The sequence below is a fragment of the Eubalaena glacialis genome, chromosome 7, assembly GCF_028564815.1.
Source record: "Eubalaena glacialis isolate mEubGla1 chromosome 7, mEubGla1.1.hap2.+ XY, whole genome shotgun sequence".
Classification (NCBI taxonomy): domain Eukaryota; kingdom Metazoa; phylum Chordata; class Mammalia; order Artiodactyla; family Balaenidae; genus Eubalaena; species Eubalaena glacialis.
In genome coordinates, this window is record NC_083722.1 from 54,325,893 (window position 1) to 54,346,615 (window position 20,723).

Here is a 20,723-nt window from a genome sequence, read left to right on the forward strand (position 1 = left end):
CGCTACATGGATTCACTTGCAAGCCAATCTGTGGCATGATAGAAGAGGTAGACTAGCATGAGGCTAGTGTTCAAACGGGTCGCCAAGTCACTGAAGATTACTGAAGGATGAGCACCTAGCAAAGAATGGCAACCTCCAAGTTCCTTTCCTAGAAACACACTTGGCATCACAAAGGCAATTGTGCTATGAAGGGAGCATGTGCAACTACACTGTTTCTCGGGGAGAATTGAGCCCGCAACTCTCTTACTCCCAACGAGGGAAATCAAGTTTCCCTTCAAGCCTTATTTTGAAAAGGGGCCCACAGAGCTTTGACCCTGATGTTTCCTTCTCTCTTTTGTACCTCCAGGTGCTTTAGAAAGGAGATACGTGAGTTGTTTCCACTTGCAACATTCTAGAGGTTTAACCAAAGAAGGCCTTCACTGCCCATGACTCGGCATCTAGCTGTTCCCAACGCTGCATTGCTCAGAAAGGCCCAAACACACAGGTCGTCCTACTTGTACTTTTCGCATCCTAGTGCAGAACTGCCAGTACTAAGAGACCCGGAATGCATCCTAGAGCTCAGGAACCACACCGAAGAACGCTCCATGGATTCTGCTGCATGCCAATCTGTGGCAGGATACAAGAGGAACGTTAGCTTGAGGCTAGCTGTCAAACGGGTTCTCCAATTCACTGACGATTACCGAAGGATGAGCACCTAGCAAAGAATGGCAACCTCCAAGTTTCTTTCCTAGAAACTCACTTGTCATCACGTAGGCAATTGTGCTATGAAGGGAGCATGTGCAACTACAGTGTTTTTCAGGGAGAATTGAGCCCGCAACTCTCTTACTCCCAATGAGGAAACTCAAGTTCCCCTTCAAGCCTTATATTGAAAAGGGCCCACAGAGCTTTGACCCTGATGTTTCCTTCTCTCTTTTGTACCTCCAGGTGCTTTAGAAAGGAGATACGTGAGTTGTTTCCACTTGCAACAATCTAGAGGTTTACCCAAAGAAGTCCTTCACTGCCCATGACTCGGCATCTAGCTGTTCCTAACGCTGCTTTGCTCACAAAGGCTCGAACACAGAGGCCGTCATTCTTGTACTTTTCGTATCCTAGTGCAGACCGCCAGTACTAAGAGACATGGAATGCTTCCTAGAGCTCAGGAACCACACAGAATAACTCTACATGGATTCTGCTACATGCCAATCTGTGGCAGGATCCAAGAAGAACGTTAGCTTGAGACTGGTGGTCAAACGGGTTCTCCAATGCACTGAAGATGACTGAAGGATGAGCACCTAGCAAAGAATGGCAACCTCCAAGTTTCTTTCTTAGAAACTCACTTGTCATCACAAAGGCAATTGTGCTATGAAGGGAACATGTGCAACTACAGTGTTTCTCAGGGGGAATTCAGCCCGCAACTCTATAAATCCCAATGATGAAACTAAAGTTTCCTTTCAAGCCTTATTTACAAAAGACCCGCAGAGCATTGACCCTGCTGTTTCTTTCTCTATTTTGTACCTCAACGGTGCTTTAGACGGGAGATACTTGAGTTGTTTCAACTTACAGCATTCTAGAGGTTTATCACAAGAAGCCTTTCACTTCCCAACACTCGGCCTCTAGCTGTTCTCAACGCTGCACTGCTCCGAACCCCAAACACACAAGCCGTCCCCTTGAAAGATTCTCATCCTAGTGCAGATCCGACAGTACTGAGACCTGGAATGCTTCCTAGAGCCCAAGAACCACACGGAACAACGCTACATGGATTCACTTGCAAGCCAATCTGTGGCATGATATAAGAGGTAGACTAGCATGAGGCTAGTGTTCAAACGGGTCGCCAAGTCACTGAAGATTACTGAAGGATGAGCACCTAGCAAAGAATGGCAACCTCCAAGTTCCTTGCCTAGAAACACACTTGGCATCACAAAGGCAATTGTGCTATGAAGGGAGCATGTGCAACTACAGTGTTTCTCAGGGAGAATTGAGCCCGCAACTCACTTACTCCCAATGAGGAAACTCAAGTTCCCCTTCAAGCCTTATATTGAAAAGGGCCCACAGAGCTTTGACCCTGATGTTTCCTTCTCTCTTTTGTACCTCCAGGTGCTTTAGAAAGGAGATACGTGAGTTGTTTCCACTTGCAACATTCTAGAGGTTTAACCAAAGAAGGCCTTCACTGCCCATGACTCGGCATCTAGCTGTTCCCAACGCTGCATTGCTCAGAAAGGCCCAAACACACAGGTCGTCCTACTTGTACTTTTCGCATCCTAGTGCAGAACTGCCAGTACTAAGAGACCCGGAATGCATCCTAGAGCTCAGGAACCACACCGAAGAACGCTCCATGGATTCTGCTGCATGCCAATCTGTGGCAGGATACAAGAGGAACGTTAGCTTGAGGCTAGCTGTCAAACGGGTTCTCCAATTCACTGACGATTACTGAAGGATGAGCACCTAGCATAGAATGGCAACCTCCAAGTTTCTTGCCTAGAAACTCACTTGTCATCACAAAGGCAATTGTGCTATGAAGGGAGCATGTGCAACTACAGTGTTTCTCGGGGAGAATTGAGCCCACAACTCTCTAAATCCCAAAGAGGAAAATAAAGTTTCCTTTCAAGCCTTATTTTCAAAAGGGTCGCAGAGCATTGTCCCTGCAGTTTCCTTCTCTCTTTTGTATCTCAAAGGTGCTTTCGAAGGGAGATACTGAGTTGTTTCAACTTACAGCATTCTAGAGGTTTATCAAAAGAAGCCCTTCACTTCCCATGACTCGGCCTCTAGCTGTTCCCAACTCTTCAATGCTCAGAACTCCCCTAACACACAAGCCGTCCTCTTGAACGTTTCTCATCCTAGTGCAGATCCAACAGTACTAAGAGACCGGGAATGCTTCCTAGAGCTCAAGAACCACACTGAAGAACTCTACATGGATTCTGCTGCCTGCCAATCTGTGGCAGGATCCAAGATGAACGTTAGCTTGAGGCTAGTGGTCAAACGGGTTCTCCAATTCACTGAAGATTACCGAAGGATGAGCACCTAGCAAAGAATGGCAACCTCCAAGTTTCTTTCCTAGAAACTCACTTGTCATCACGTAGGCAATTGTGCTATGAAGGGAACATGTGCAACTACAGTGTTTCTCAGGGGGAATTCAGCCCGCAACTCTATAAATCCCAATGATGAAACTGAAGTTTCCTTTCAAGCCTTATTTACAAAAGACCCGCAGAGCATTGACCCTGCTGTTTCTTTCTCTATTTTGTACCTCAACGGTGCTTTAGACGGGAGATACTTGAGTTGTTTCAACTTACAGCATTCTAGAGGTTTATCACAAGAAGCCTTTCACTTCCCAACACTCGGCCTCTAGCTGTTCTCAACGCTGCACTGCTCCGAACCCCAAACACACAAGCCGTCCCCTTGAAAGATTCTCATCCTAGTGCAGATCCGACAGTACTGAGACCTGGAATGCTTCCTAGAGCCCAAGAACCACACGGAACAACGCTACATGGATTCACTTGCAAGCCAATCTGTGGCATGATAGAAGAGGTAGACTAGCATGAGGCTAGTGTTCAAACGGGTCGCCAAGTCACTGAAGATTACTGAAGGATGAGCACCTAGCAAAGAATGGCAACCTCCAAGTTCCTTTCCTAGAAACACACTTGGCATCACAAAGGCAATTGTGCTATGAAGGGAGCATGTGCAACTACACTGTTTCTCGGGGAGAATTGAGCCCGCAACTCTCTTACTCCCAACGAGGGAAATCAAGTTTCCCTTCAAGCCTTATTTTGAAAAGGGGCCCACAGAGCTTTGACCCTGATGTTTCCTTCTCTCTTTTGTACCTCCAGGTGCTTTAGAAAGGAGATACGTGAGTTGTTTCCACTTGCAACATTCTAGAGGTTTAACCAAAGAAGGCCTTCACTGCCCATGACTCGGCATCTAGCTGTTCCCAACGCTGCATTGCTCAGAAAGGCCCAAACACACAGGTCGTCCTACTTGTACTTTTCGCATCCTAGTGCAGAACTGCCAGTACTAAGAGACCCGGAATGCATCCTAGAGCTCAGGAACCACACCGAAGAACGCTCCATGGATTCTGCTGCATGCCAATCTGTGGCAGGATACAAGAGGAACGTTAGCTTGAGGCTAGCTGTCAAACGGGTTCTCCAATTCACTGACGATTACCGAAGGATGAGCACCTAGCAAAGAATGGCAACCTCCAAGTTTCTTTCCTAGAAACTCACTTGTCATCACGTAGGCAATTGTGCTATGAAGGGAGCATGTGCAACTACAGTGTTTTTCAGGGAGAATTGAGCCCGCAACTCTCTTACTCCCAATGAGGAAACTCAAGTTCCCCTTCAAGCCTTATATTGAAAAGGGCCCACAGAGCTTTGACCCTGATGTTTCCTTCTCTCTTTTGTACCTCCAGGTGCTTTAGAAAGGAGATACGTGAGTTGTTTCCACTTGCAACAATCTAGAGGTTTACCCAAAGAAGTCCTTCACTGCCCATGACTCGGCATCTAGCTGTTCCTAACGCTGCTTTGCTCACAAAGGCTCGAACACAGAGGCCGTCATTCTTGTACTTTTCGTATCCTAGTGCAGACCGCCAGTACTAAGAGACATGGAATGCTTCCTAGAGCTCAGGAACCACACAGAATAACTCTACATGGATTCTGCTACATGCCAATCTGTGGCAGGATCCAAGAAGAACGTTAGCTTGAGACTGGTGGTCAAACGGGTTCTCCAATGCACTGAAGATGACTGAAGGATGAGCACCTAGCAAAGAATGGCAACCTCCAAGTTTCTTTCTTAGAAACTCACTTGTCATCACAAAGGCAATTGTGCTATGAAGGGAACATGTGCAACTACAGTGTTTCTCAGGGGGAATTCAGCCCGCAACTCTATAAATCCCAATGATGAAACTAAAGTTTCCTTTCAAGCCTTATTTACAAAAGACCCGCAGAGCATTGACCCTGCTGTTTCTTTCTCTATTTTGTACCTCAACGGTGCTTTAGACGGGAGATACTTGAGTTGTTTCAACTTACAGCATTCTAGAGGTTTATCACAAGAAGCCTTTCACTTCCCAACACTCGGCCTCTAGCTGTTCTCAACGCTGCACTGCTCCGAACCCCAAACACACAAGCCGTCCCCTTGAAAGATTCTCATCCTAGTGCAGATCCGACAGTACTGAGACCTGGAATGCTTCCTAGAGCCCAAGAACCACACGGAACAACGCTACATGGATTCACTTGCAAGCCAATCTGTGGCATGATATAAGAGGTAGACTAGCATGAGGCTAGTGTTCAAACGGGTCGCCAAGTCACTGAAGATTACTGAAGGATGAGCACCTAGCAAAGAATGGCAACCTCCAAGTTCCTTGCCTAGAAACACACTTGGCATCACAAAGGCAATTGTGCTATGAAGGGAGCATGTGCAACTACAGTGTTTCTCAGGGAGAATTGAGCCCGCAACTCACTTACTCCCAATGAGGAAACTCAAGTTCCCCTTCAAGCCTTATATTGAAAAGGGCCCACAGAGCTTTGACCCTGATGTTTCCTTCTCTCTTTTGTACCTCCAGGTGCTTTAGAAAGGAGATACGTGAGTTGTTTCCACTTGCAACATTCTAGAGGTTTAACCAAAGAAGGCCTTCACTGCCCATGACTCGGCATCTAGCTGTTCCCAACGCTGCATTGCTCAGAAAGGCCCAAACACACAGGTCGTCCTACTTGTACTTTTCGCATCCTAGTGCAGAACTGCCAGTACTAAGAGACCCGGAATGCATCCTAGAGCTCAGGAACCACACCGAAGAACGCTCCATGGATTCTGCTGCATGCCAATCTGTGGCAGGATACAAGAGGAACGTTAGCTTGAGGCTAGCTGTCAAACGGGTTCTCCAATTCACTGACGATTACTGAAGGATGAGCACCTAGCATAGAATGGCAACCTCCAAGTTTCTTGCCTAGAAACTCACTTGTCATCACAAAGGCAATTGTGCTATGAAGGGAGCATGTGCAACTACAGTGTTTCTCGGGGAGAATTGAGCCCACAACTCTCTAAATCCCAAAGAGGAAAATAAAGTTTCCTTTCAAGCCTTATTTTCAAAAGGGTCGCAGAGCATTGTCCCTGCAGTTTCCTTCTCTCTTTTGTATCTCAAAGGTGCTTTCGAAGGGAGATACTGAGTTGTTTCAACTTACAGCATTCTAGAGGTTTATCAAAAGAAGCCCTTCACTTCCCATGACTCGGCCTCTAGCTGTTCCCAACTCTTCAATGCTCAGAACTCCCCTAACACACAAGCCGTCCTCTTGAACGTTTCTCATCCTAGTGCAGATCCAACAGTACTAAGAGACCGGGAATGCTTCCTAGAGCTCAAGAACCACACTGAAGAACTCTACATGGATTCTGCTGCCTGCCAATCTGTGGCAGGATCCAAGATGAACGTTAGCTTGAGGCTAGTGGTCAAACGGGTTCTCCAATTCACTGAAGATTACCGAAGGATGAGCACCTAGCAAAGAATGGCAACCTCCAAGTTTCTTTCCTAGAAACTCACTTGTCATCACGTAGGCAATTGTGCTATGAAGGGAACATGTGCAACTACAGTGTTTCTCAGGGGGAATTCAGCCCGCAACTCTATAAATCCCAATGATGAAACTGAAGTTTCCTTTCAAGCCTTATTTACAAAAGACCCGCAGAGCATTGACCCTGCTGTTTCTTTCTCTATTTTGTACCTCAACGGTGCTTTAGACGGGAGATACTTGAGTTGTTTCAACTTACAGCATTCTAGAGGTTTATCACAAGAAGCCTTTCACTTCCCAACACTCGGCCTCTAGCTGTTCTCAACGCTGCACTGCTCCGAACCCCAAACACACAAGCCGTCCCCTTGAAAGATTCTCATCCTAGTGCAGATCCGACAGTACTGAGACCTGGAATGCTTCCTAGAGCCCAAGAACCACACGGAACAACGCTACATGGATTCACTTGCAAGCCAATCTGTGGCATGATAGAAGAGGTAGACTAGCATGAGGCTAGTGTTCAAACGGGTCGCCAAGTCACTGAAGATTACTGAAGGATGAGCACCTAGCAAAGAATGGCAACCTCCAAGTTCCTTTCCTAGAAACACACTTGGCATCACAAAGGCAATTGTGCTATGAAGGGAGCATGTGCAACTACACTGTTTCTCGGGGAGAATTGAGCCCGCAACTCTCTTACTCCCAACGAGGGAAATCAAGTTTCCCTTCAAGCCTTATTTTGAAAAGGGGCCCACAGAGCTTTGACCCTGATGTTTCCTTCTCTCTTTTGTACCTCCAGGTGCTTTAGAAAGGAGATACGTGAGTTGTTTCCACTTGCAACATTCTAGAGGTTTAACCAAAGAAGGCCTTCACTGCCCATGACTCGGCATCTAGCTGTTCCCAACGCTGCATTGCTCAGAAAGGCCCAAACACACAGGTCGTCCTACTTGTACTTTTCGCATCCTAGTGCAGAACTGCCAGTACTAAGAGACCCGGAATGCATCCTAGAGCTCAGGAACCACACCGAAGAACGCTCCATGGATTCTGCTGCATGCCAATCTGTGGCAGGATACAAGAGGAACGTTAGCTTGAGGCTAGCTGTCAAACGGGTTCTCCAATTCACTGACGATTACCGAAGGATGAGCACCTAGCAAAGAATGGCAACCTCCAAGTTTCTTTCCTAGAAACTCACTTGTCATCACGTAGGCAATTGTGCTATGAAGGGAGCATGTGCAACTACAGTGTTTTTCAGGGAGAATTGAGCCCGCAACTCTCTTACTCCCAATGAGGAAACTCAAGTTCCCCTTCAAGCCTTATATTGAAAAGGGCCCACAGAGCTTTGACCCTGATGTTTCCTTCTCTCTTTTGTACCTCCAGGTGCTTTAGAAAGGAGATACGTGAGTTGTTTCCACTTGCAACAATCTAGAGGTTTACCCAAAGAAGTCCTTCACTGCCCATGACTCGGCATCTAGCTGTTCCTAACGCTGCTTTGCTCACAAAGGCTCGAACACAGAGGCCGTCATTCTTGTACTTTTCGTATCCTAGTGCAGACCGCCAGTACTAAGAGACATGGAATGCTTCCTAGAGCTCAGGAACCACACAGAATAACTCTACATGGATTCTGCTACATGCCAATCTGTGGCAGGATCCAAGAAGAACGTTAGCTTGAGACTGGTGGTCAAACGGGTTCTCCAATGCACTGAAGATGACTGAAGGATGAGCACCTAGCAAAGAATGGCAACCTCCAAGTTTCTTTCTTAGAAACTCACTTGTCATCACAAAGGCAATTGTGCTATGAAGGGAACATGTGCAACTACAGTGTTTCTCAGGGGGAATTCAGCCCGCAACTCTATAAATCCCAATGATGAAACTAAAGTTTCCTTTCAAGCCTTATTTACAAAAGACCCGCAGAGCATTGACCCTGCTGTTTCTTTCTCTATTTTGTACCTCAACGGTGCTTTAGACGGGAGATACTTGAGTTGTTTCAACTTACAGCATTCTAGAGGTTTATCACAAGAAGCCTTTCACTTCCCAACACTCGGCCTCTAGCTGTTCTCAACGCTGCACTGCTCCGAACCCCAAACACACAAGCCGTCCCCTTGAAAGATTCTCATCCTAGTGCAGATCCGACAGTACTGAGACCTGGAATGCTTCCTAGAGCCCAAGAACCACACGGAACAACGCTACATGGATTCACTTGCAAGCCAATCTGTGGCATGATATAAGAGGTAGACTAGCATGAGGCTAGTGTTCAAACGGGTCGCCAAGTCACTGAAGATTACTGAAGGATGAGCACCTAGCAAAGAATGGCAACCTCCAAGTTCCTTGCCTAGAAACACACTTGGCATCACAAAGGCAATTGTGCTATGAAGGGAGCATGTGCAACTACAGTGTTTCTCAGGGAGAATTGAGCCCGCAACTCACTTACTCCCAATGAGGAAACTCAAGTTCCCCTTCAAGCCTTATATTGAAAAGGGCCCACAGAGCTTTGACCCTGATGTTTCCTTCTCTCTTTTGTACCTCCAGGTGCTTTAGAAAGGAGATACGTGAGTTGTTTCCACTTGCAACATTCTAGAGGTTTAACCAAAGAAGGCCTTCACTGCCCATGACTCGGCATCTAGCTGTTCCCAACGCTGCATTGCTCAGAAAGGCCCAAACACACAGGTCGTCCTACTTGTACTTTTCGCATCCTAGTGCAGAACTGCCAGTACTAAGAGACCCGGAATGCATCCTAGAGCTCAGGAACCACACCGAAGAACGCTCCATGGATTCTGCTGCATGCCAATCTGTGGCAGGATACAAGAGGAACGTTAGCTTGAGGCTAGCTGTCAAACGGGTTCTCCAATTCACTGACGATTACTGAAGGATGAGCACCTAGCATAGAATGGCAACCTCCAAGTTTCTTGCCTAGAAACTCACTTGTCATCACAAAGGCAATTGTGCTATGAAGGGAGCATGTGCAACTACAGTGTTTCTCGGGGAGAATTGAGCCCACAACTCTCTAAATCCCAAAGAGGAAAATAAAGTTTCCTTTCAAGCCTTATTTTCAAAAGGGTCGCAGAGCATTGTCCCTGCAGTTTCCTTCTCTCTTTTGTATCTCAAAGGTGCTTTCGAAGGGAGATACTGAGTTGTTTCAACTTACAGCATTCTAGAGGTTTATCAAAAGAAGCCCTTCACTTCCCATGACTCGGCCTCTAGCTGTTCCCAACTCTTCAATGCTCAGAACTCCCCTAACACACAAGCCGTCCTCTTGAACGTTTCTCATCCTAGTGCAGATCCAACAGTACTAAGAGACCGGGAATGCTTCCTAGAGCTCAAGAACCACACTGAAGAACTCTACATGGATTCTGCTGCCTGCCAATCTGTGGCAGGATCCAAGATGAACGTTAGCTTGAGGCTAGTGGTCAAACGGGTTCTCCAATTCACTGAAGATTACCGAAGGATGAGCACCTAGCAAAGAATGGCAACCTCCAAGTTTCTTTCCTAGAAACTCACTTGTCATCACGTAGGCAATTGTGCTATGAAGGGAACATGTGCAACTACAGTGTTTCTCAGGGGGAATTCAGCCCGCAACTCTATAAATCCCAATGATGAAACTGAAGTTTCCTTTCAAGCCTTATTTACAAAAGACCCGCAGAGCATTGACCCTGCTGTTTCTTTCTCTATTTTGTACCTCAACGGTGCTTTAGACGGGAGATACTTGAGTTGTTTCAACTTACAGCATTCTAGAGGTTTATCACAAGAAGCCTTTCACTTCCCAACACTCGGCCTCTAGCTGTTCTCAACGCTGCACTGCTCCGAACCCCAAACACACAAGCCGTCCCCTTGAAAGATTCTCATCCTAGTGCAGATCCGACAGTACTGAGACCTGGAATGCTTCCTAGAGCCCAAGAACCACACGGAACAACGCTACATGGATTCACTTGCAAGCCAATCTGTGGCATGATATAAGAGGTAGACTAGCATGAGGCTAGTGTTCAAACGGGTCGCCAAGTCACTGAAGATTACTGAAGGATGAGCACCTAGCAAAGAATGGCAACCTCCAAGTTCCTTTCCTAGAAACACACTTGGCATCACAAAGGCAATTGTGCTATGAAGGGAGCATGTGCAACTACACTGTTTCTCGGGGAGAATTGAGCCCGCAACTCTCTTACTCCCAACGAGGGAAATCAAGTTTCCCTTCAAGCCTTATTTTGAAAAGGGGCCCACAGAGCTTTGACCCTGATGTTTCCTTCTCTCTTTTGTACCTCCAGGTGCTTTAGAAAGGAGATACGTGAGTTGTTTCCACTTGCAACATTCTAGAGGTTTAACCAAAGAAGGCCTTCACTGCCCATGACTCGGCATCTAGCTGTTCCCAACGCTGCATTGCTCAGAAAGGCCCAAACACACAGGTCGTCCTACTTGTACTTTTCGCATCCTAGTGCAGAACTGCCAGTACTAAGAGACCCGGAATGCATCCTAGAGCTCAGGAACCACACCGAAGAACGCTCCATGGATTCTGCTGCATGCCAATCTGTGGCAGGATACAAGAGGAACGTTAGCTTGAGGCTAGCTGTCAAACGGGTTCTCCAATTCACTGACGATTACCGAAGGATGAGCACCTAGCAAAGAATGGCAACCTCCAAGTTTCTTTCCTAGAAACTCACTTGTCATCACGTAGGCAATTGTGCTATGAAGGGAGCATGTGCAACTACAGTGTTTTTCAGGGAGAATTGAGCCCGCAACTCTCTTACTCCCAATGAGGAAACTCAAGTTCCCCTTCAAGCCTTATATTGAAAAGGGCCCACAGAGCTTTGACCCTGATGTTTCCTTCTCTCTTTTGTACCTCCAGGTGCTTTAGAAAGGAGATACGTGAGTTGTTTCCACTTGCAACAATCTAGAGGTTTACCCAAAGAAGTCCTTCACTGCCCATGACTCGGCATCTAGCTGTTCCTAACGCTGCTTTGCTCACAAAGGCTCGAACACAGAGGCCGTCATTCTTGTACTTTTCGTATCCTAGTGCAGACCGCCAGTACTAAGAGACATGGAATGCTTCCTAGAGCTCAGGAACCACACAGAATAACTCTACATGGATTCTGCTACATGCCAATCTGTGGCAGGATCCAAGAAGAACGTTAGCTTGAGACTGGTGGTCAAACGGGTTCTCCAATGCACTGAAGATGACTGAAGGATGAGCACCTAGCAAAGAATGGCAACCTCCAAGTTTCTTTCTTAGAAACTCACTTGTCATCACAAAGGCAATTGTGCTATGAAGGGAACATGTGCAACTACAGTGTTTCTCAGGGGGAATTCAGCCCGCAACTCTATAAATCCCAATGATGAAACTAAAGTTTCCTTTCAAGCCTTATTTACAAAAGACCCGCAGAGCATTGACCCTGCTGTTTCTTTCTCTATTTTGTACCTCAACGGTGCTTTAGACGGGAGATACTTGAGTTGTTTCAACTTACAGCATTCTAGAGGTTTATCACAAGAAGCCTTTCACTTCCCAACACTCGGCCTCTAGCTGTTCTCAACGCTGCACTGCTCCGAACCCCAAACACACAAGCCGTCCCCTTGAAAGATTCTCATCCTAGTGCAGATCCGACAGTACTGAGACCTGGAATGCTTCCTAGAGCCCAAGAACCACACGGAACAACGCTACATGGATTCACTTGCAAGCCAATCTGTGGCATGATATAAGAGGTAGACTAGCATGAGGCTAGTGTTCAAACGGGTCGCCAAGTCACTGAAGATTACTGAAGGATGAGCACCTAGCAAAGAATGGCAACCTCCAAGTTCCTTTCCTAGAAACACACTTGGCATCACAAAGGCAATTGTGCTATGAAGGGAGCATGTGCAACTACACTGTTTCTCGGGGAGAATTGAGCCCGCAACTCTCTTACTCCCAACGAGGGAAATCAAGTTTCCCTTCAAGCCTTATTTTGAAAAGGGGCCCACAGAGCTTTGACCCTGATGTTTCCTTCTCTCTTTTGTACCTCCAGGTGCTTTAGAAAGGAGATACGTGAGTTGTTTCCACTTGCAACATTCTAGAGGTTTAACCAAAGAAGGCCTTCACTGCCCATGACTCGGCATCTAGCTGTTCCCAACGCTGCATTGCTCAGAAAGGCCCAAACACACAGGTCGTCCTACTTGTACTTTTCGCATCCTAGTGCAGAACTGCCAGTACTAAGAGACCCGGAATGCATCCTAGAGCTCAGGAACCACACCGAAGAACGCTCCATGGATTCTGCTGCATGCCAATCTGTGGCAGGATACAAGAGGAACGTTAGCTTGAGGCTAGCTGTCAAACGGGTTCTCCAATTCACTGACGATTACTGAAGGATGAGCACCTAGCATAGAATGGCAACCTCCAAGTTTCTTGCCTAGAAACTCACTTGTCATCACAAAGGCAATTGTGCTATGAAGGGAGCATGTGCAACTACAGTGTTTCTCGGGGAGAATTGAGCCCACAACTCTCTAAATCCCAAAGAGGAAAATAAAGTTTCCTTTCAAGCCTTATTTTCAAAAGGGTCGCAGAGCATTGTCCCTGCAGTTTCCTTCTCTCTTTTGTATCTCAAAGGTGCTTTCGAAGGGAGATACTGAGTTGTTTCAACTTACAGCATTCTAGAGGTTTATCAAAAGAAGCCCTTCACTTCCCATGACTCGGCCTCTAGCTGTTCCCAACTCTTCAATGCTCAGAACTCCCCTAACACACAAGCCGTCCTCTTGAACGTTTCTCATCCTAGTGCAGATCCAACAGTACTAAGAGACCGGGAATGCTTCCTAGAGCTCAAGAACCACACTGAAGAACTCTACATGGATTCTGCTGCCTGCCAATCTGTGGCAGGATCCAAGATGAACGTTAGCTTGAGGCTAGTGGTCAAACGGGTTCTCCAATTCACTGAAGATTACCGAAGGATGAGCACCTAGCAAAGAATGGCAACCTCCAAGTTTCTTTCCTAGAAACTCACTTGTCATCACGTAGGCAATTGTGCTATGAAGGGAACATGTGCAACTACAGTGTTTCTCAGGGGGAATTCAGCCCGCAACTCTATAAATCCCAATGATGAAACTGAAGTTTCCTTTCAAGCCTTATTTACAAAAGACCCGCAGAGCATTGACCCTGCTGTTTCTTTCTCTATTTTGTACCTCAACGGTGCTTTAGACGGGAGATACTTGAGTTGTTTCAACTTACAGCATTCTAGAGGTTTATCACAAGAAGCCTTTCACTTCCCAACACTCGGCCTCTAGCTGTTCTCAACGCTGCACTGCTCCGAACCCCAAACACACAAGCCGTCCCCTTGAAAGAGTCTCATCCTAGTGCAGATCCGACAGTACTGAGACCTGGAATGCTTCCTAGAGCCCAAGAACCACACGGAACAACGCTACATGGATTCACTTGCAAGCCAATCTGTGGCATGATATAAGAGGTAGACTAGCATGAGGCTAGTGTTCAAACGGGTCGCCAAGTCACTGAAGATTACTGAAGGATGAGCACCTAGCAAAGAATGGCAACCTCCAAGTTCCTTTCCTAGAAACACACTTGGCATCACAAAGGCAATTGTGCTATGAAGGGAGCATGTGCAACTACACTGTTTCTCGGGGAGAATTGAGCCCGCAACTCTCTTACTCCCAACGAGGGAAATCAAGTTTCCCTTCAAGCCTTATTTTGAAAAGGGGCCCACAGAGCTTTGACCCTGATGTTTCCTTCTCTCTTTTGTACCTCCAGGTGCTTTAGAAAGGAGATACGTGAGTTGTTTCCACTTGCAACATTCTAGAGGTTTAACCAAAGAAGGCCTTCACTGCCCATGACTCGGCATCTAGCTGTTCCCAACGCTGCATTGCTCAGAAAGGCCCAAACACACAGGTCGTCCTACTTGTACTTTTCGCATCCTAGTGCAGAACTGCCAGTACTAAGAGACCCGGAATGCATCCTAGAGCTCAGGAACCACACCGAAGAACGCTCCATGGATTCTGCTGCATGCCAATCTGTGGCAGGATACAAGAGGAACGTTAGCTTGAGGCTAGCTGTCAAACGGGTTCTCCAATTCACTGAAGATTACCGAAGGATGAGCACCTAGCAAAGAATGGCAACCTCCAAGTTTCTTTCCTAGAAACTCACTTGTCATCACGTAGGCAATTGTGCTATGAAGGGAGCATGTGCAACTACAGTGTTTTTCAGGGAGAATTGAGCCCGCAACTCTCTTACTCCCAATGAGGAAACTCAAGTTCCCCTTCAAGCCTTATATTGAAAAGGGCCCACAGAGCTTTGACCCTGATGTTTCCTTCTCTCTTTTGTACCTCCAGGTGCTTTAGAAAGGAGATACGTGAGTTGTTTCCACTTGCAACAATCTAGAGGTTTACCCAAAGAAGTCCTTCACTGCCCATGACTCGGCATCTAGCTGTTCCTAACGCTGCTTTGCTCACAAAGGCTCGAACACAGAGGCCGTCATTCTTGTACTTTTCGTATCCTAGTGCAGACCGCCAGTACTAAGAGACATGGAATGCTTCCTAGAGCTCAGGAACCACACAGAATAACTCTACATGGATTCTGCTACATGCCAATCTGTGGCAGGATCCAAGAAGAACGTTAGCTTGAGACTGGTGGTCAAACGGGTTCTCCAATGCACTGAAGATGACTGAAGGATGAGCACCTAGCAAAGAATGGCAACCTCCAAGTTTCTTTCTTAGAAACTCACTTGTCATCACAAAGGCAATTGTGCTATGAAGGGAACATGTGCAACTACAGTGTTTCTCAGGGGGAATTCAGCCCGCAACTCTATAAATCCCAATGATGAAACTAAAGTTTCCTTTCAAGCCTTATTTACAAAAGACCCGCAGAGCATTGACCCTGCTGTTTCTTTCTCTATTTTGTACCTCAACGGTGCTTTAGACGGGAGATACTTGAGTTGTTTCAACTTACAGCATTCTAGAGGTTTATCACAAGAAGCCTTTCACTTCCCAACACTCGGCCTCTAGCTGTTCTCAACGCTGCACTGCTCCGAACCCCAAACACACAAGCCGTCCCCTTGAAAGATTCTCATCCTAGTGCAGATCCGACAGTACTGAGACCTGGAATGCTTCCTAGAGCCCAAGAACCACACGGAACAACGCTACATGGATTCACTTGCAAGCCAATCTGTGGCATGATATAAGAGGTAGACTAGCATGAGGCTAGTGTTCAAACGGGTCGCCAAGTCACTGAAGATTACTGAAGGATGAGCACCTAGCAAAGAATGGCAACCTCCAAGTTCCTTTCCTAGAAACACACTTGGCATCACAAAGGCAATTGTGCTATGAAGGGAGCATGTGCAACTACACTGTTTCTCGGGGAGAATTGAGCCCGCAACTCTCTTACTCCCAACGAGGGAAATCAAGTTTCCCTTCAAGCCTTATTTTGAAAAGGGGCCCACAGAGCTTTGACCCTGATGTTTCCTTCTCTCTTTTGTACCTCCAGGTGCTTTAGAAAGGAGATACGTGAGTTGTTTCCACTTGCAACATTCTAGAGGTTTAACCAAAGAAGGCCTTCACTGCCCATGACTCGGCATCTAGCTGTTCCCAACGCTGCATTGCTCAGAAAGGCCCAAACACACAGGTCGTCCTACTTGTACTTTTCGCATCCTAGTGCAGAACTGCCAGTACTAAGAGACCCGGAATGCATCCTAGAGCTCAGGAACCACACCGAAGAACGCTCCATGGATTCTGCTGCATGCCAATCTGTGGCAGGATACAAGAGGAACGTTAGCTTGAGGCTAGCTGTCAAACGGGTTCTCCAATTCACTGACGATTACCGAAGGATGAGCACCTAGCAAAGAATGGCAACCTCCAAGTTTCTTTCCTAGAAACTCACTTGTCATCACGTAGGCAATTGTGCTATGAAGGGAGCATGTGCAACTACAGTGTTTTTCAGGGAGAATTGAGCCCGCAACTCTCTTACTCCCAATGAGGAAACTCAAGTTCCCCTTCAAGCCTTATATTGAAAAGGGCCCACAGAGCTTTGACCCTGATGTTTCCTTCTCTCTTTTGTACCTCCAGGTGCTTTAGAAAGGAGATACGTGAGTTGTTTCCACTTGCAACAATCTAGAGGTTTACCCAAAGAAGTCCTTCACTGCCCATGACTCGGCATCTAGCTGTTCCTAACGCTGCTTTGCTCACAAAGGCTCGAACACAGAGGCCGTCATTCTTGTACTTTTCGTATCCTAGTGCAGACCGCCAGTACTAAGAGACATGGAATGCTTCCTAGAGCTCAGGAACCACACAGAATAACTCTACATGGATTCTGCTACATGCCAATCTGTGGCAGGATCCAAGAAGAACGTTAGCTTGAGACTGGTGGTCAAACGGGTTCTCCAATGCACTGAAGATGACTGAAGGATGAGCACCTAGCAAAGAATGGCAACCTCCAAGTTTCTTTCTTAGAAACTCACTTGTCATCACAAAGGCAATTGTGCTATGAAGGGAACATGTGCAACTACAGTGTTTCTCAGGGGGAATTCAGCCCGCAACTCTATAAATCCCAATGATGAAACTAAAGTTTCCTTTCAAGCCTTATTTACAAAAGACCCGCAGAGCATTGACCCTGCTGTTTCTTTCTCTATTTTGTACCTCAACGGTGCTTTAGACGGGAGATACTTGAGTTGTTTCAACTTACAGCATTCTAGAGGTTTATCACAAGAAGCCTTTCACTTCCCAACACTCGGCCTCTAGCTGTTCTCAACGCTGCACTGCTCCGAACCCCAAACACACAAGCCGTCCCCTTGAAAGATTCTCATCCTAGTGCAGATCCGACAGTACTGAGACCTGGAATGCTTCCTAGAGCCCAAGAACCACACGGAACAACGCTACATGGATTCACTTGCAAGCCAATCTGTGGCATGATATAAGAGGTAGACTAGCATGAGGCTAGTGTTCAAACGGGTCGCCAAGTCACTGAAGATTACTGAAGGATGAGCACCTAGCAAAGAATGGCAACCTCCAAGTTCCTTTCCTAGAAACACACTTGGCATCACAAAGGCAATTGTGCTATGAAGGGAGCATGTGCAACTACACTGTTTCTCGGGGAGAATTGAGCCCGCAACTCTCTTACTCCCAACGAGGGAAATCAAGTTTCCCTTCAAGCCTTATTTTGAAAAGGGGCCCACAGAGCTTTGACCCTGATGTTTCCTTCTCTCTTTTGTACCTCCAGGTGCTTTAGAAAGGAGATACGTGAGTTGTTTCCACTTGCAACATTCTAGAGGTTTAACCAAAGAAGGCCTTCACTGCCCATGACTCGGCATCTAGCTGTTCCCAACGCTGCATTGCTCAGAAAGGCCCAAACACACAGGTCGTCCTACTTGTACTTTTCGCATCCTAGTGCAGAACTGCCAGTACTAAGAGACCCGGAATGCATCCTAGAGCTCAGGAACCACACCGAAGAACGCTCCATGGATTCTGCTGCATGCCAATCTGTGGCAGGATACAAGAGGAACGTTAGCTTGAGGCTAGCTGTCAAACGGGTTCTCCAATTCACTGACGATTACTGAAGGATGAGCACCTAGCATAGAATGGCAACCTCCAAGTTTCTTGCCTAGAAACTCACTTGTCATCACAAAGGCAATTGTGCTATGAAGGGAGCATGTGCAACTACAGTGTTTCTCGGGGAGAATTGAGCCCACAACTCTCTAAATCCCAAAGAGGAAAATAAAGTTTCCTTTCAAGCCTTATTTTCAAAAGGGTCGCAGAGCATTGTCCCTGCAGTTTCCTTCTCTCTTTTGTATCTCAAAGGTGCTTTCGAAGGGAGATACTGAGTTGTTTCAACTTACAGCATTCTAGAGGTTTATCAAAAGAAGCCCTTCACTTCCCATGACTCGGCCTCTAGCTGTTCCCAACTCTTCAATGCTCAGAACTCCCCTAACACACAAGCCGTCCTCTTGAACGTTTCTCATCCTAGTGCAGATCCAACAGTACTAAGAGACCGGGAATGCTTCCTAGAGCTCAAGAACCACACTGAAGAACTCTACATGGATTCTGCTGCCTGCCAATCTGTGGCAGGATCCAAGATGAACGTTAGCTTGAGGCTAGTGGTCAAACGGGTTCTCCAATTCACTGAAGATTACCGAAGGATGAGCACCTAGCAAAGAATGGCAACCTCCAAGTTTCTTTCCTAGAAACTCACTTGTCATCACGTAGGCAATTGTGCTATGAAGGGAACATGTGCAACTACAGTGTTTCTCAGGGGGAATTCAGCCCGCAACTCTATAAATCCCAATGATGAAACTGAAGTTTCCTTTCAAGCCTTATTTACAAAAGACCCGCAGAGCATTGACCCTGCTGTTTCTTTCTCTATTTTGTACCTCAACGGTGCTTTAGACGGGAGATACTTGAGTTGTTTCAACTTACAGCATTCTAGAGGTTTATCACAAGAAGCCTTTCACTTCCCAACACTCGGCCTCTAGCTGTTCTCAACGCTGCACTGCTCCGAACCCCAAACACACAAGCCGTCCCCTTGAAAGAGTCTCATCCTAGTGCAGATCCGACAGTACTGAGACCTGGAATGCTTCCTAGAGCCCAAGAACCACACGGAACAACGCTACATGGATTCACTTGCAAGCCAATCTGTGGCATGATATAAGAGGTAGACTAGCATGAGGCTAGTGTTCAAACGGGTCGCCAAGTCACTGAAGATTACTGAAGGATGAGCACCTAGCAAAGAATGGCAACCTCCAAGTTCCTTTCCTAGAAACACACTTGGCATCACAAAGGCAATTGTGCTATGAAGGGAGCATGTGCAACTACACTGTTTCTCGGGGAGAATTGAGCCCGCAACTCTCTTACTCCCAACGAGGGAAATCAAGTTTCCCTTCAAGCCTTATTTTGAAAAGGGGCCCACAGAGCTTTGACCCTGATGTTTCCTTCTCTCTTTTGTACCTCCAGGTGCTTTAGAAAGGAGATACGTGAGTTGTTTCCACTTGCAACATTCTAGAGGTTTAACCAAAGAAGGCCTTCACTGCCCATGACTCGGCATCTAGCTGTTCCCAACGCTGCATTGCTCAGAAAGGCCCAAACACACAGGTCGTCCTACTTGTACTTTTCGCATCCTAGTGCAGAACTGCCAGTACTAAGAGACCCGGAATGCATCCTAGAGCTCAGGAACCACACCGAAGAACGCTCCATGGATTCTGCTGCATGCCAATCTGTGGCAGGATACAAGAGGAACGTTAGCTTGAGGCTAGCTGTCAAACGGGTTCTCCAATTCACTGAAGATTACCGAAGGATGAGCACCTAGCAAAGAATGGCAACCTCCAAGTTTCTTTCCTAGAAACTCACTTGTCATCACGTAGGCAATTGTGCTATGAAGGGAGCATGTGCAACTACAGTGTTTTTCAGGGAGAATTGAGCCCGCAACTCTCTTACTCCCAATGAGGAAACTCAAGTTCCCCTTCAAGCCTTATATTGAAAAGGGCCCACAGAGCTTTGACCCTGATGTTTCCTTCTCTCTTTTGTACCTCCAGGTGCTTTAGAAAGGAGATACGTGAGTTGTTTCCACTTGCAACAATCTAGAGGTTTACCCAAAGAAGTCCTTCACTGCCCATGACTCGGCATCTAGCTGTTCCTAACGCTGCTTTGCTCACAAAGGCTCGAACACAGAGGCCGTCATTCTTGTACTTTTCGTATCCTAGTGCAGACCGCCAGTACTAAGAGACATGGAATGCTTCCTAGAGCTCAGGAACCACACAGAATAACTCTACATGGATTCTGCTACATGCCAATCTGTGGCAGGATCCAAGAAGAACGTTAGCTTGAGACTGGTGGTCAAACGGGTTCTCCAATGCACTGAAGATGACTGAAGGATGAGCACCTAGCAAAGAATGGCAACCTCCAAGTTTCTTTCTTAGAAACTCACTTGTCATCACAAAGGCAATTGTGCTATGAAGGGAACATGTGCAACTACAGTGTTTCTCAGGGGGAATTCAGCCCGCAACTCTATAAATCCCAATGATGAAACTAAAGTTTCCTTTCAAGCCTTATTTACAAAAGACCCGCAGAGCATTGACCCTGCTGTTTCTTTCTCTATTTTGTACCTCAACGGTGCTTTAGACGGGAGATACTTGAGTTGTTTCAACTTACAGCATTCTAGAGGTTTATCACAAGAAGCCTTTCACTTCCCAACACTCGGCCTCTAGCTGTTCTCAACGCTGCACTGCTCCGAACCCCAAACACACAAGCCGTCCCCTTGAAAGATTCTCATCCTAGTGCAGATCCGACAGTACTGAGACCTGGAATGCTTCCTAGAGCCCAAGAACCACACGG